A 4,516-nucleotide genomic window follows, 5' to 3' on the forward strand; every position below is an offset into this window, starting at 1 on the left:
AGGGGAAAACGATAGGTTTACCCCATAAAAAAGCCAAATTTCTGCAGTAGGAAATAAAATGTGGAGTCTTTGGCAAGTTGTTACTTTGACAGAAATGGCAGGAAAACCCCCACCATTTCAGGGACCAGTGTTCGAAAAAGTTCTCTCCATTTATTAAGAGCGATGTCCACCAGATTTTCCCGCTGGTATCTTTTTTTTGCCAAAAAGGGCCACAGTCTGGATCTTTTTTTTTTTAAAAGATAAAATATTTAAGACTTTCACAACCACAATTGCCCCCTTCCCCTCAAAACTATTAAGTGGGGCGGTTAAGATGTTAAAAATTGAATTATAGCCAAAAAATATAGTCTTGTGTTGAGTTTGTATTTTTTATTGAGGAATGGATACCATATTTTGGGGTGCAATGCCAAAAATTTTATTTTTTACCATTTACATAAATTTTCGCTTTTAAGCAAGGGTTTCTTTCCGACAAAATTCCATTCTGGACGAAGGGGTCACATATTCGCAGATTAAATTAAAAAAGATAACGCATTTTCTTTTTGAAATTTAAAAAAATGAAATAAATTTTAAAATTCCTTTTAACCATTTCTTTGGGGCTTTTTTTTTGTTTGGGGGGGGGGGGGTGGGGGGGGGGGGGGGGGGGGGGGGGGGGGGGGGGGGGGGGGGGGGGGGGGGGGGGGGGGGGGCAGGGGAAAAAAAAACACACAGGCATCATTTCAGTGCACACCGCGATTGAGCTAAGGCGGGGTGACTTTCAAGGGCCATGCACGGCGATAGCAAGTCAAATTTTCCCGTGGGTTTTCTCCAGGGACAACGCATATAGCATTCCCCTTTTCCCCCCACTGCCTCACCGGCGCATACCGTCAGAGTTTTCCGCTTTTGGTAACTTTAAAAATGGACCTTAACAATTGTTTCCTTACCTTTGGATAACTTCTCTGATCGCTGGGCCTTCAACCCCTTTAAACCGGAGCCGCTTTTATCACGGTTTTGGGGCAGAAACGGACCAAGAATTTTGCTACTTTTGGGGGGGGACGGGGGTTTTTTGCAAAGTACTTTCTGCCAAATCTAAAACCTAGCTACCCAAAAAATGTGGGGATAGGAGGGTAAGAAAAAATGAAAACTGCACAATCGGCCCCTTTGGGTTAAGGAGGCCTACCAAATGAGTCACTGAAATTTTTTAAAACCATTGTGATTTTATACTTTTTTTTTAAAAAAAACTAACAACATGGGGTATAACTACCAACACACAAAACTATTTAACCTCAAACGTGTAAACTGAAAATACAAAATTGGGGGGGGCTACCATAAAAAGGGGTAGCAAAAAACAATAAAACAGCTGATGACGTCAATTTCGTTTTCATAAATTCAAAGGAACGTTGCCCCCGAAGGGGGTTTAGAAAAAAGCGACTCCCCAAATTTTTTTTGTCAAATGTAAAGTGTTTCTTACAAATTCACTATGGGGGGTTATAATACGCTTTTTTTTAAATAAACAAAGAACAAATGCTTGGGTATTTAATCTAAAGATCCAAAGAAAAAACGATAAAATTTAAAACATTTTTGCCAATTTTTTGTCGTGCCGGAAAGACACTTTTGAAAAAATTTTCCGGGGAAAAATCGTCCTTCAAATACCATCGATTTAAATTTCCCCCCTTTTTAGATTTTTTGCCAAGGTGATGTCTTTTATATTTTAAATAAATTTATATATATATATTAATATATAATATATATATAATATAATTATAATATTTTTTTTTTAAAAAGCAATTTGTTTGCCCCCGAAACTTATCCGATCACTTACTTTTTTTTTTGGTCAAGAAAAATTAAAAAAAGGGCAAATTCAATTTTTTTGGGTTCTAATTTTTGAAAGAAAATATCATTATTGTTTACGACGCCTTTCAGTGAATAAAAATCCAAATTATATAACAAACTTTAAAATTTTTTACTAATTTTTGTGTTGTACGATATATCCGCGGCAGATGCTGTATTTACCTTAAACATAGCTTACTTGTCAAAACCTTACTTAATTGCATTGTCCCTGTTTAAAAAATCAAAAATAATGTACATTAAAATTTATTTTAATTCATATTAAAAATTATGTTTAATTAAAGTGCGGTTTTATGACTTTTGGAAAAAAAAATTTGGTTGAAATTCGAAGTCTCTGTTGGAACCCCCCTGTAAGCCCCCGTAAAGTTGAGTAAGAAATATTCTTTACGCACGATTCCTTATCATAATCAAGTGAAAAATTTTGTGCATGGTTTTAAAAAACTTGCTATCGAAAAAAAAAACCCCCTAAAGCGTTTTGGGGCGGTCGTGAACACTTTTAGTAAACAATGCCTACAAAAAACATGTGTTTTAAAGACAGTTCTAGATGTAAAAACTTTTAATAAATATACTTTTGGTGCGGGTTCCGAGAGTCCAAAATATCCAAAAAATATCAATTTTTTACCTTCTCATCCTCCTCCTCCCCTTTTTTAAAAAATGATGATGATTGGGTGAGGTTGTAAAGTTGACGAAAGATATGACTACGAACCACTACTATACTACACACTACTACAACTACTACACTACTACACAAGACTATACTACTCACTACGCTATACACTACTATATACTACTCTACAAATCTACACTACTACTACACTACTACTACATGCTTCTATTTTTCTCTATACTACTACTACTACTACTACTACACTCTACTATCTACATCTATACTACTGCTATACTACTACTACTACGCACTACACAACTAAACTACTACTACTACTACTACTACTATATTTGTCTTTTTTGTCAGAATCGAAACTAGTGATCGAAATAATTACGAGGGGGATTGGCCCCATTAATATTTTCTTTTTTTTGGGGAGAAATTTTTTTCTCGGGTCTCAAACACAACTCTAAACTAAAATTGGCCTACAAAGACTTAAGTGGTTTTTCCTGATGTTTTTGGACAAATTTGTACATTCTTTTGAAGAGTCGGTTTTTTTGGGGTTTTTACAAACTTAATCAGTGGTGCTGCCAAACATTTTGCTGTCAAGGTTAATCCAGAATTCCCCTTTTTTGTGTTTCTCCTTTTTTCTTCTTATAAATAATCGAATCATTTTTCTTTTTTCCCCTTATTACGGCATTTTTGGGGAACTTCCTTTTCCCCCCTTTTTTTTTCTCCGTGATTGTAGCTATCCAATCTTTTGAAGTATATTGCAATTTTTGTTTTTGATTTTTCCTTTAAAAAAAACACACTTGCAGGATGGGGCGGATGAATTTTTTTTCAACCATGACTCTTTGGGATCGCACGAAAAAAATTTTTTTAACCCCATGCGTGGGCTTTTTGGATTCCAATGACGGGGGGCCCCTTGGTAGTGTACTTTATCAAATGCTTGCAGAAATCCTATTTTTTATCAAGGTGTTTCATGGCATTCTACAAAAAATCTTAAAAATTTACATGATATTGTTTTTTTGAGATACGGGTTTATGTTTTCAGCACTGTTTTGTCCCCTTTTTGAATTCGGACGATGATGATGTGATGATGAAAAATATGAAATGATGTTAATGATATATGAGTGTGATGATAGGATGATGAATAATACGACGACCCCCACATTTTTTATTTTAAGAATAAAAGGTTTCCCCGGGGTACCGGGGCTACATTCTATCAAAAAACATGCTCCGTTTTTCTCGTACTCAACATGCCGTCATTGTTAAACTTAATTCGTTTTTTGGGCTTTTCCTTTTGAAAAGTTTTAAAAAAGCAATTCAATAGAATGAAGAAAAAAATTTTATTTTTTTAACATAAAACATCAGGTTCCTTGGAGGGGAGTTATTAAGTTTTAATGAAGGACAAAAAAAAAAAAGGGAAAAAAAAAGTTTGTTAAAAAAAAAGGTTTAATAGGAATGTTAAAAACCATTTGGGAAATTTAAAATTTTTGTAGATAAATGGGGGGGTTTTATTGAAATTTTTTGTTGAAGTGGAATGTAATGAAGATTTTTTGGGTTGGGGTTTTTTAAAAGAAAAAAAAAAAAAAAAAAAAAAGAAAAGGGGGAAAATAATTTTTAAAGAAAATAAAATATTTTTTTGGGGGAAAATGGTTTTGGGGAGATTTATTTGATTTTATTTTTATGGGGTATTGTTGTAATGAAAAAAAATTACAAAATGTTTTTTAGTCCGGAGGTTTTGGGATTATCATCATTTTTATGTACTGTGCATGTCGTTTGATACCTGTTTAAAATTTTTGATCAGTAAATAAAAATTACACAGGTCCTTTTCAAAGGGAGGGGTGTCTCGTTTTTTGGGCTTTTCATTCTCCACGACATGCAGGGGTTTGTGATTTTATTTTCCAAAAATCTCGACTTTTTCAAACATTGATCCCCGGGGTTGAATTTTTAAAGTAAAAAGTTAAAATTGGGGCACAACAAGGGGGCAGAATATTTCTCCAATAGAGAATTTTCCATGGGGTAAGATGACATTTTCCCACTTCAAAAGAAAAATTTAAAATTTTTTTCACATGCGAGCGCAGATTGA

Source organism: Berghia stephanieae, chromosome 4 (genome assembly GCF_034508935.2).
Source record: "Berghia stephanieae isolate SIO BIC M18660-M18661 chromosome 4, UCSD_Bste_1.3, whole genome shotgun sequence".
Lineage (NCBI taxonomy): Eukaryota > Metazoa > Mollusca > Gastropoda > Nudibranchia > Aeolidiidae > Berghia > Berghia stephanieae.